Source organism: Podarcis pityusensis (genome assembly GCF_964106645.2).
Source record: "Podarcis pityusensis genome assembly, chromosome: 6".
NCBI lineage: Eukaryota > Metazoa > Chordata > Lepidosauria > Squamata > Lacertidae > Podarcis > Podarcis pityusensis.
Window position 1 is genome coordinate 29,132,880 of NC_138030.1, and position 12,780 is coordinate 29,145,659.

The 12,780-nt window shown below is 41.5% G+C and overlaps 1 protein-coding gene across 4 annotated transcripts in view; it reads right to left on the reverse strand.

Moving 5' to 3' along the window:
• The window catches only part of CBFA2T2 (CBFA2/RUNX1 partner transcriptional co-repressor 2), a 73,320-nt gene that overhangs the window by 39,473 nt on the left and 21,067 nt on the right, over positions 1-12,780 (reverse strand). Inside the window, exon 1 of one of the 4 annotated variants that reach the window (XM_081010265.1) lies at positions 9,628-9,646. The exons of the other annotated variants lie outside the window; for them this stretch is intronic. The gene's annotated coding sequence lies outside the window, so the exon portion shown is untranslated. Of the gene's footprint in view, positions 1-9,627; positions 9,647-12,780 lie in introns of those variants that run through there. 4 annotated transcript variants of the gene reach the window in all.

Sequence of the window (12,780 nt, forward strand, 5' to 3'; positions counted from 1 at the left end):
AGAGAACGTATTATTTTAAAAAAATGGAGAGAGAAAAAGCACAACACAGCTTTTAAATGTACAACTATTTAGAAAGTCGGGTTTAATTAACCAGAGAACAAGCAGTCAAGAAAATTACAGGCAAAGGTATTGACCTGGGATGAGAAAAAAGTTGCACTACAAGGTCAACTTTCCTTGATGAGAACCAGCAGAGAGTCACTAAACATCAAGGAAAATTTGTGCTCTTTGAAAATCCCAGATGTGAAGCAAAGTGCTGCAAGCAAGTCTGCCTCCAAAATGCAGGCTGGTCCACCAGGGGAGCTTCTTCACCAAAAGTTATTTTTGGTGGTGGCCTCATGCAGCAAGCAACAAGCAAAATGATGGAAGATATATAAAAAGGAATATGCTGCGACGGGGTGAGCTCCTGTTGCTCGGTCCCTGCTCCTGCCAACCTAGCAGTTCGAAAGCACGTCAAAAGTGCAAGTAGATAAATAGGTACCGCTCCGGCGGGAATGTAAACGGCGTTTCCATGCGCTGCTCTGGTTCGCCAGAAGCGGCTTAGTCATGCTGGCCACATGATCTGGAAGCTGTATGCCGGCTCCCTTGGCCAATAAAGCGAGATGAGTGCTGCAACCCCAGAGTCGGTCACGACTGGACCTAATGGTCAGGGGTCCCTTTACCTTTATGCTTATGGAAAACACTCTAATGAAATGGAGGCAAAATGGAAACACGGAGAAACAAGAGGGATATATCAGCATGCTTGGACAGAGGGGGAAAGAACACATTCCCCCACCAAAACGAAAAAGCCCAAACAGCCCAATGGAGGAAAGTGGTGGAGGTTCCTAAGCAGAAGGTGGATAGCCATTTGTCGGGGATGCTTTAGCTGCAATTCCTGCATTGCATGGTGTTGGACTAGATGATCCTTGGGGTTGCTTCTAATTCTACAATTCTGTGGCAGCATTCTCAGTTGCCATGGACGAACAAGTGTCATTTTGGGGGGGGGGGGGGAGGGAGGAAAATTGCTAGGGAGATAGAGGTTCAAGAGGAGCATGCTTTGCTGAAAGCTATTGCTGACCCCCAGTAGGGGCATTACCATTAGGGGTTTTTTTTAGTTAGAGGTTTTTAGTTTGGAGAAAAGGCAAGTAAGAGGTGACATGATAGAAATATGTAAGATTATGCATGGCATGGAGAAAGTGGGTGGAACAAGTACAGCTGGTCCCTATCTGGAATGCAGATTTGCATTGTGCTGAAGTGGCTACTTAAGTGTCACCATCAGACACTACATGAATGTGGAAAAAATTGCCTTGGGTCAGGCAGCATTTGGCCAGAGGGTCCTCCTACATTAATTTTATTATCTAATTTTACGGATTGCAGTCTAGGCCCGCCCCCTAGCTGGGATTAGCTGTTGCATGTCCCAATCTGATAGTGTTTTCACCACAAGCCAAAATAGTATGGTAGGTACCTACCTGAAACTTGGTTTCCAATGTGGTGCACCCTACTTAATTGACTGCAATATAAGCTTTTCAGCTTTGCCTTCATGACAATACAGTGGTACCTTGGTAAGAACAGTCCTGTTTAAGAACGATTCGGTTTACAAACTCTGTAAAACCAGAAATAGTGTCCTGGTTTGAGAACTTTACCTCGGTCTAAGAACGGAATCCGAACAGTGGAAGGGCACTGGCGGCGGGAGGTCTCATTAGGGAAAGCGCGCCTCTGTTTAAGAACGGTTTCGGTTTAAGAATAGACTTCTGGAACGGATTAAGTTTGTAAACCGAGGTGCCACTGTATTAGCATCACTTCTTCTATAATACTGGGAGAACCAGGTTTGTGCTGTTCCTGCTGTTGAATAACTACTTGAAGGTTTCAGTGTTGCTGCTGTGCTTTAAGATATTCCCAGCATTATGACTTGAAACCATAAGCTCAAAGTCACATAGTCTACAATGCCCACTGGAGAAATCAGAGACCCCAGGTGGAAGCTATTTTGAGAACACTTTCCCTTGTTACAAGATCACTAGCAATTGCAGAGGTTGATGGTAGGCAACTTTGGATGCTACAAATACAGTGCATAACAGAATGAGCAAGTGACTTGCACTTCCTGTGTACAGTGGTACCTCAGGTTAAGTACTTAATTCGTTCCGGAGGTCCATTCTTAACCTGAAACTGTTCTTAACTTGAAGCACCACTTTAGCTTAATGGGGCCTCCTGCTGCCACCGCGCCACCGGAACACGATTTCTGTTCTCATCCTGAAGCAAAGTTCTTAACCTGAAGCACTATTTCTGGGTTAGCGGAGTCTTTAACCTGAAGCGTATGTAACCTGTAGCGTATGTAACCCGAAGTACCACTGTAATATAAAAGTCAGAAAATTCTCATGTCTCCTATGCAGTAAGATGCAAGAGTTCCAGCTCACTTACACCTTACATAAGCACCACCAAAACAAAAACACAAAACTAGAGCATCTTCTTTCTATGCTTGTTTGTAATGTCCTAATCCACTGTGTGCTAACTCCAAAATGAAACAAGTTCTACTCTTCTACAGCCCACATTAGCCAAATGATTATGTCAGCAGCTGGAAGGAAACAACTTTCCTGATCACTACCAGCTGGGAGGTTTGTCCCATTAATTTGTAAACACAGCAGGAAAAATCAATTCTGTCCCTCCCACCCACCCACACATTCAACAACAGAAGCCAGAACATTGAATTTTTTTCTCACCAAGATATGAGTGCAATGAAGCTACTTCTCGATTTGACAGGGAAGTGACCGGGGGGGGGTGGGGGGAGAGAACTCTGAAGTGACTGTAAGTTTAACACCCAGAAGAAACAAAAATTAGAGCTTAAAGGATCTCAATGTTTTTCTAAAACATGTTACAAAATTGGACAAGCAGAGTCCTGAGGTTTGGGACCTATACACGCTATCCAGAGGAGTTTCTCTCCAAGAAAGAGAAAAATCAAAACATCTGCTAGACATTGGTGGAAAACCAAAGTACAGTATTAATTGTCCACACCCCTGAAAGTTAGAGACAGGAATTAGCAGTATTTCATGGGTTGGCTAAACAGAGGAATTACAGGATTACCGAAAGTTACAAGCCCATCTGCAAGAATAGAATGCCTACAATTTAGCTCACAGCCGGATTAACCACCAGGCAAAACTATTATATTAATATAATGTTGCTATGTGTTCAAAACACAAAGCTACCTAGTTTTTCTAAGTGGCCACTATGCTTTATAATATGCACTTAAGCACAGTACACAGGAAGTAGGTTGCTAAGTGCTACAGTGTGCGATAAAATTGAGGATCTGTATGTGTGATTTAAGATGCTCATTTTGAAGAATTAGCCTTGAACATAATGGCTCCCATTTACATGAGCCTAATCAGCTTCCTTCTTCCACCTGCTCTGCGTGGAAAATACTCGTGTGTTTAAACCTCTCAGTAATTGATGTCCATTTTCTCCACAGGATCTCAAGGTACAGTTTGAATGCAAGACAGACAGATGCACCCCTCACACACCCTCTGTCTGCATCGAAGAACCAAACCCCAAACAAAGCAATAGCTAAAGCCAACCTTTCCAAGAACATCCTGCGCTACAACAACACTAAGCAAACTATTTCCCTTTGAAACTCCTAAAACATATGTGACACAACAAAATTGTAAGTTCTGTTTTGGCAAAGGGTACATATTTTACTTCCTTCAAGAAAAGAATATCCACCTCTTACTAATCCACAAAACTGTTAGCTAGTCATGTGAGGGATAGTGCACATTATCAGTCATATGAGTTGTTTCAGTCTTCCTCCTGCATGAAGACAATGGCTGTGATCAAGATGATCATACCTTAGCTTAATAAGCAGAGATATAAATGAACTTGGTGGCTACACCATCTGCAGCTTTGCTACTCTCGTTGCAGGAGTTTGCAAAGAAACCAGGTATTGTTTGCTGTTTCACCTGCACACAGAAACTACAGATTTCCCCCCCTCCTTTTAAAAACTTGCCTCCTATATTGTGATTGCACAGTGCTCACACGCACACATAAAATTGAGGGGTGGGAAGAAACTTAAGATGTCAAGCTGCATACTATCTAGTGGACCAGCTATCCAGAAAAACAAGTTGGCTAGGAACCAAACAAAATGATTTCACGATCACTAACAAATCCTGATACCACATCATTTCCTTGTTCAAATTATAGGCTGCCCTCTAGCTCTTTCTAAACAAAACAGAAATCCTCTTATTTGTTTTTTTTTTGTTTAACCGTGCATTTTAGCTAGGCTCAACTTTGCAAAACAGAAACATATCTAAGGGTGGGGTGGGTGAGGGGACACACACAACACTTTTGATTAAATGTTAATAACTTATCTTGAGAGGAGCTCAGGCAAACCTACAGGGTTCTCCTTCAAGATCTCAGCTGAAACTCATCAGTCATTTGTTTCAATGGTGCTTGTGCTGGCAAACATCCAAGTAAATTGTGCCTTTAGATGAAGGTGGAATTTGATACAGGGAAGAATACAAATTTTCTTTCAGGCTCCACAGACTTATTTTTAGCAAACTAACAAGCCGTATGTAAACGTTACCACTTTCCTCTTGAGGCAGCACTTCCCTCATGTCATTTATAGGAGTGGTTCAACCGGACAAAAAAGTTCACTGGCTAAATACTTTCCATTGATGATCATCTAACCGCTGGCAGGGTCCTTCCAGCTAGTGAAAAATCCTCACACATTTGGCTATTTCAGAGCACTCCCTCGCTAGCCAACGCTTATTGCGCATTTGGGAAGCATTGAAGGAAGAGGGGAGAGGAGAGGGTGTAATTAGCTTCACTTGTAAAATGTTTGCCATAGTTGTAATGCTGACTGATGGGCAGCCTATGGGGGGAGCCTAATAGATTTCAGGACATTGTTCCTTGCAGATAATAAAGTGTGTGTGTTTCAGGGTGGAGAAATTGGTAAGTGGATACTACTTCCCACCACAAGCCCATATGGATGTAATCAAGCGCAAGGGTGGCAGCTGGGGCCAATAACAGTCACCTGCAGTTGAGGGACACGAGGGGCTTGGGGATCGGTTTTTAATGCTAATTTCCCCTCCAAAACAATGAGCTAGAAAGAGCAAAGTAACAGACGAGATGGGATGAATAGAGACCGGCTGGAACAATAGCTGCACCTGGTGTTAGGAGCAGAGGAACAGAGCTGGCACGCGTCAACAGCACAGGGCACATCTGCTACCCTCACAAAGTAGCCCATCCCCCTCCTTCTCCACCAGCCTGCAAAAGCCATATGAGGCCTTTAAATATTCACAGCTTGCCGTACAAGCAACAAGTTTGAGTTCTTTCAAAGGCTCCAGTGGTGCCTTCTCCGTCTAGCCTACCAGAGTGCGCCGAATGACAGAAGGCGATCACAATTCACCTCACAGAACAGGGCAGAGACCCGTTGAAAAAGCGAGAGAAAGTCAAATTAAGTTAAATGGAAAGCCCAAAAGTCTGTGAATCAAGTCGCTTCCATGGTATGCAGGATGCGTGGGGTTTTTTCAAGATCTCACAGGTTTTGTCTCTCCACCCCACCCCACACAAATCTGTGCCATTAGCCAAGCAACAGAGCGACATAGCAGAACTCTGCCCAATATGTGCCATTTCTAAAAGACTCGCTTCATATTTGGGAAGACAATCACCTACTGAGCTATCGTTAACTTGCAAAAGGACTTGGCAGCGCAACTGGACTGAATATAAAAGAACATGTTAAGTTTCATACTGCAAATATGCCACTCAGAGCAAGAGCCTTTAGTGAGGAAAATGTACACAGCAAGGTAAAGTCCACAAAAGGTCCCTTCAGAAACTTCTTTCCTGGTAGGTCTATGCTACAGTCAGGAGGCTATGAGATCTTGGGAGCATACTATCGTTAAAAGCAGAAGTGGGAATGTTTCAAGATTCAGCTCAGAAACCCACACCCATAGCCTATATTTAAATCCACTTCATCTCAGAATAGCAGAAAACTTATTCTGTGGACAGACCATCAAAGCTTTATCCAATTCCCTCTCATACAGTACGGAGATTTGAGAGGGCGAAGTCACTGCCACATCTAGCCCTTGAGAAACATGAAATATGTTAATATTTAACTTGTGGTAAAGTTAAAATATTTGGAGTGACTGAGAAAAACTAGTTCCTAGCAGTTCCTTTTTTCTTGTTGCCTTATATTCAACTTCTAGGGTGCCTGAATCAGTACAGCTGGCTAAGTCATTTTTTCCTATTTAGTCTCAAAGGTAGTTTCTGAATGGATCATACCTTCCATTGTTGAACGAGTGAAAAATGTAGCTGCCCAGAATGGCCCAGAAAAGTGATCTAGTCAAAAGAAACCACCTTCCTTATCCAAGGACAGCCTTCCCCACCCTGATGCTCTCTAGAAGTTTTGAACCACAACTCACATCTGGGTTGTTGTAGACCAAACATCTGGAGGGTACCAAATTAGTGAAGGCTACCATATACAAATTGAAATTTAGCATGAAGCAATGTATTTCAATCAGCACATCTTAGAAGCTGCCATTGCTCTCCATCAAAATTACACCTGGATTTATTTATTTTAACATTAAAATTTCAATCAAGGGGAGGGCACTCTTTAAGCTTGACTTCAGGTACAGAAGTACCCCAAACTGGCACAGCCCCTTTCTAATGAACACAACCAGAAGCTATACCATCTTATAAAAGAAACAGCGCTAATATTTCTGTAGGATGTGCTTAATATGATTGCACTTGCAAGAAATGAATTAGCATTGGATTCAAATTATTGAGTACCAACATCAACATTTTTAGGCAACTGGGGTAGTATTCAATATTACTCAGAGAAGACCCATTGAAGTTAATGAGCATGACTAACTTAGGTTCATTATTTTCAATGGGCCTACTCTGCATAGAATTTAGCTGAATACCACCCTAAGTCATCAGGAAGTTGGAAACTTTACAATTACTGGGCTGCGTAATTTCAAAAATTTTGTTTGACAGCTTTAACAGTATCCATTCAGAATTCAACCAATTCCTCCATATTTAACCTCTCATCTCCACCCCCACCCCACAAGCAGGTGGCAAAATATCTTTAAACCAACAGACATGGCACTTCTTGCATTTACAGCAGATTCACACCAATGCAAACTTGAATTAGGCTACAAACAACTTGAAAATGAATAGGAACAAAATTCAACTTTGAGTCTTTTGATATTCAACTGTACAGAGCTAATAGCATACAATAATATGGTGTTTATGATCAGTGGACTTTGGGTTACTAAATAATATTTGTCAAACAATTAGATCTGCAGAGGGAAAGGGGGCATTAGAACAACAAAAGCCACATTGGTAAGTTCTTTACAATGGGAAGTATTCATGCTGCAGCTTTTACAGTAAGGAAAATACTCAGGTCTCTTTGTTGAACTGCATTCTCTCAATTGAGCAACAGTTCTTGGCTTACTTTAATCCAGGGATGGGGAACACTTTTCAGCTTGAAGAGCACATTTCCTTCTGCACAACCTTCTGGGGGCTATATGTCAGTGGTTAGCGGGGCCAGAGGCAAAAGTGCAGAGAGAAATGAATGTGAATGTTATGCTAGTTTTGATACACCCTCACGCATCCAAGCAACCATGAAGTGTTATCAGAGTTCATAGACACATTCCCGCCATGCAAAAACACCAAGAAGGGTGAAAGCAGAGCCAATGAGAGATGCGGCCTAGAGAGACCAGAAGGACCACATCTCTCTTCTTATGTTATTCAAAACAGAGTTTGAGGTCTTTCTTCTCCGAAGTCTAGCCTTTCAAGTTACGGAAATTCTTCTCAAAGCTACTGAGAAGCTATCTGTCAATAGCTTGAGTGTCCAGAAATTCTAAAAGTAGCTTTATGCTTTTCACGTAAGAATGAGACCTCCAGTCCTATGGTCAAAAACTTACTGAAGGACCTCACCTCGAGTATTCATATCTGAAGATACTGATAAATATCTACAGGTAGACCAACATGCTTCAGTCAAATGGCTTTCTACAAGGACTTTCTAGTAAATTATATTCATCCAACCCCTAACTCTAATTGTATCTCCTCAAGATGACACACTTATCAAACTCCTGGTGCTAGATTAGAAATAGTACACCACACACAGAGACACACACAACAAACTACTGCTGGTTTCTCCATATAGCCTCACACTTCCAAGGAGCTCATTAGCAACACTGACCACTGCATGAGCCTTTGAGGAAATCAAGCTAGACACACATTGAAGATGATCACCCACAAGACATTTTATGTCATGAAGCAACACCCACTATGTTTTTTGTATGTGCATTACTGATGAGGAAAAAAGCAACACTGCCTACTTCTGTAAACTATTTCTTAGAAGCACACTAACATAAATTGAAAGAAAGGACCAAAAATGAGGTGGGAGCAAAGGGTAAGCTCACAGTTGCAGTCATTTCTTTCAGCTATGAATAATAACCACAACTAAACAGAAGAGAAAGCTTGCTCAAGTCCCTATGTTTTCAGGTTTAGGAAAGCAAATGTTGTTTGGGATGCGAGCATAGGCATTGTTATAATGCAGTATGTCAGACTGGGGGATTTGGCTGTTAGCAGTGAACACATGCATAGTACTATTTATCACTTTGCTAAAAAGGGAAGCCCCACCATTTTGCATGAACCAAACAAAAGCAAGTGGGAATTAGGGAATAAACCTGCCTTGGTCTAGGTGTCCCAAAGGACGAATGCACATCTTTAAACCTTTCCAGTCTGATCTCTTAAGTAACTGGGTGAAGCATTTAATGGAAACACAGAAAAATAAAAACGATAGTGGGTCAAGAGTTTGAATCCTGTACACAAAAAACAAAACAATAATTTGAGGCAAACAATGATTTGGCACTTCCTGGGTGCACAAAACAGAATCCAAGCTCCTGTAGCGACCCATTACACACAAATATACCTTGACAATGAAGATTTTTATAATGAGTGCACACTGCTGCACCATAAACTGCACCAAAGAGTTAAACACCGGCAGCATTAACTGCTGCTTTTTCCAGGAGAGGGAGCATGTTAAGTGTACGCAAGCCTGACAGGAATGCAAACAGAACAATATGCATTTTAAAAAAACAGCATTAAAAATTATTTGAACTGAAAACTAGAATTCACTGCTTGAGTTTATCCCATTACTGCATGACTGTCATTTTTATGCAAATATTTTAAAAAAATAAAATTATTGTAGTGTAAAGTCTATGGTATCATATATATTTATTTAAAAAAACATCCCATTACACTATGAATTACTGAAAGCTAGCATCCTTCCTAAGAAATAATGTTTCCTCATGACAAAAGAAAGACACGGCATTTGCATTGCTTTTTCTCTCAGCTACGAAAATCCATGTAGCAAATCTGCTCATCTAATGAAGTTTTGACACAGCAGAGGCACTGCAGTCAAAGTGAGGGTTGGTTAGGGAGCAGGGAAGGAGCTGTAGCAAAGTACTGCATCTGTTAACATTTTCTCTTGCATGCACACACACACACACACACACACACACAGGCACCAACCTAATGAATAAAATTGTGCTTCTGGTGCAATTTAGGCCACAAAACAGCTTTTTTAAAAAAAAATCCCAGTAAAACTGAAATCGGAACAGCCTTCTTTAAGAGGAGTATTATTTAGAGGAGCTCACTTACCGTATGCACCCAAATGCCAAACAACAACAACAACCAGGCTGCTGTCCAAAAGACACCCGATTTCTTTAAAATATAAATAAAAATGGGTCTTCTTTTGCAGCTCCTAATCTTCAAGCGGAGTCTGTGACAAACCTTCCTTCTCTTTTCATTAGCTGGACATGTGTCAGCTTCCTCACATCTGCGATTTCTCACTGACTGGAGCCGCCTGTCTGATTCCAGAGAAACACAGATGGATCCCAGATGGGAAGGTCCTGCCAAACAGACCAGCTCTTTACCTTGCCAGAATACCCAGATATGCGCTCTCTCGCTCTTGCTCTCACACACGTCTCTCTCTCTCTCTCTAGTACTCCCCCCCCCCGCCCTCCTCCCTGTCACTTGCTCTCTGTTACCAGGACTCTCTGCCAGCTGATGTCACTAAGTACACACCTACTGGTGGCTTTCACATTAAGTCTGACATTAATATGTTAAAGACTTGTAATTTGTTTATAGCCAAATTGGGGGGGGGGGGGGAGACAGCGCCGTGCTAAAAGTATCCAAGATCAACCCTGATGAGTAACGGCAACGACGATGGCACTGCATGTCCAGCGGGACTGACCATGTCAAAAGCCTCCATCTTTATCCTCCTCCAGCTCTTCTTGCCTTTTATGAAACATGCACACTGGAGACTAATATACTATGTCATAAGCTTCCTTGGGACAAATGGACTGGTCATCTCAATGAGTAGCAAGAGAGCACAAGGTGGTTGTTTTTGCTAAGTGGGTTCCAATGAATGCAAGAGGTAGGATTTACGCCACATTGCTATGCAGAGCACAAACGAATACAAAAAACCAATCAAGTGAACATGGAACCCCATCACTGCGCTTGTATGACCTGCACCCAGCAGAGGCCACTTGTGATTAATGGCCATGAGATAGTGTAATCAAACATCTAGAGAGGGACAATACCTTTTAGCAGTGCAGCAGCCACTCCCAATTTCTACATTGCGCAAATTCCAATTAAAAAAATTAAAACGCCTTCCCCCTTAATTTTGCCAAATATACCCTTTTCTGAATAAATCAGACCTTGCCTCCTCCTTTCATGCCCTAGTTAACTCTGCACTTGATTATCATAATGTACTCTACATGGGGCTACTCCATAAAGTATTCTGAAATTTCAACTGGCACAGAATGCTGCCCAGCCTTAAGTAATCAGAACCGTATTAATTTTACCCCCCTCGGGTGTTCCTTAAACAATCTGTGGACAGCATAGTGGGAAGGTATGACTTTCTGAGTGGGAATATATAAAGGACAGTTATAAGTGTATTCTGAGAGTCCTTACAGTCCTCCCCACACATCAAGAAATCTCCATTAATCACAGTTCCCCATCATTCAACTGAATGTGTTTAGTATAGGTGGAGTACAAAGGGGGCTTCTAACTTGGGCAATTATTTCAGGAATCTGACAAAATAGGCCCTGTCTGTTGAAAGCTTATGCCATCATCTTATGCTAAATCTCTAAAGCTACCACAAGACTTGTTGCTGTTGTTGCCGTTGTTGTAATATAGACCAATCTGGTTATCCTCCAAACCTCTCACTGGACTACTGAAGTGTTCATCAAAAGCTTCATCTTAACTTTCAGTTTTGATTTATTTATTTCTAAACTGAATTTGGAGAAATTGTTTGATAAATTAGCACATTAATTTTCTGAAGCTTTCCAACAGCATGTAAAACTTCCCTGTAAACTGTCTCTCATATCTTGGCCACAGGGTCTGCAACAATACAAAATGTGGCATGTGTTAGCAATTAGAAAGCAGCAGCGCGGGGGGGGGGGGAGAGAGAGAGAGTGAAAGGTTTCTGATGTTACAGGAGTGATAAACTAGATCTCAAATCCCCAACACAGGAAGTGCATGTTTATAAGGCAAGCATTCTCACAAGATGGAAGAAATGATCAAAGAAGGGGGAAAGCCAGTAAGAAGTCACATGGTTTTTTAAGTTATGCAAGTGTGCTTCAGATGGCAGCCTCAGAAAAGCCTTCAATTAATTGCCTAGTACATATTGCTGTGGTTCTTGAACTGTTGCAGAAAATGTGTCATGAATGAGAATGATTTGGCCTCCATATTTTTAAAGATGTATGCCAATGCTTAAAAAGTAGGTGTTTAAAATTCCCAGAGTCAAAATCATTCTACTGGATGCTGAAGAGATTTTCAAAAGCTAAACCAGAGAGCTTAAAAACCCTGTGGACAAGCAGGAAGAGAAAAACTCCCAACAAGGTAGCAATATCCCCAAGTTCTCCAGATTTCTAGAGATCACAATATACATGGCATGGGGCTGAAATCCTACATTCTTGTTATCTGCATTCACACACCAGTGTAATCAATGAGGCTTCATAGGAGACATGGGCACTAGCACTCTGAATCACAGGCCTTTTTTTAAAAGATCTTGGATGAGAGAAATAGTATTCCCTGATAAATTACTTTCAGTGCTGTTAAGAATACTGTGTGAAAAAAATGATTAAGAGCATATTCTAAGTCAAAAAGCAGACATTAGTTATTGCTGTCGTGAACTGCATGTGAATATTTAATACATTTTTTTCAGGAAAATTGCTCACACAAGAATAAAGACGCCCTCTTTTTCTGACACAAGTATTATATTCTTACACATATATGAAAAAATATGAAGCTGCAACACACTAAGAATCTATTAGTTGGAATATTCAAGCAAACTGGGAATTATATTGCTCCTTATTAAATAGCTTAAGTAGCTACCCCCATCCAACAGTTGCTTCCATCAACACAGAGCTGTAATAAAGCACTTGCATCTGTTGAATTTCTGCCTGTCAGGCAGCTGTTGAGGGTTCAAGAGCAATGTTCATGTGCCCGTCGAAATGTGATGGGCTCATCTCCTTCATGATAGCTGATTCTTTGGGCTGCTTCACATACTCCTTTTTCCAAACGAACCTATAAATTACTAGACGTTTTAATTTGAGCACACACATGCACACACTGGCAAATACATGTGTCTTGCAGGTACACTCATAGTGCAGCTGGTAGTGGCCACAACTCCAAATTGTGAAGGTGGCATTCCTAAGTAACATCTGAAACAGCCTTCAAAAACAATTATGTGAGTTTACCCTTCCCTTCAAAGATTCACACTTACTTGATTACCACAGGCTCTTT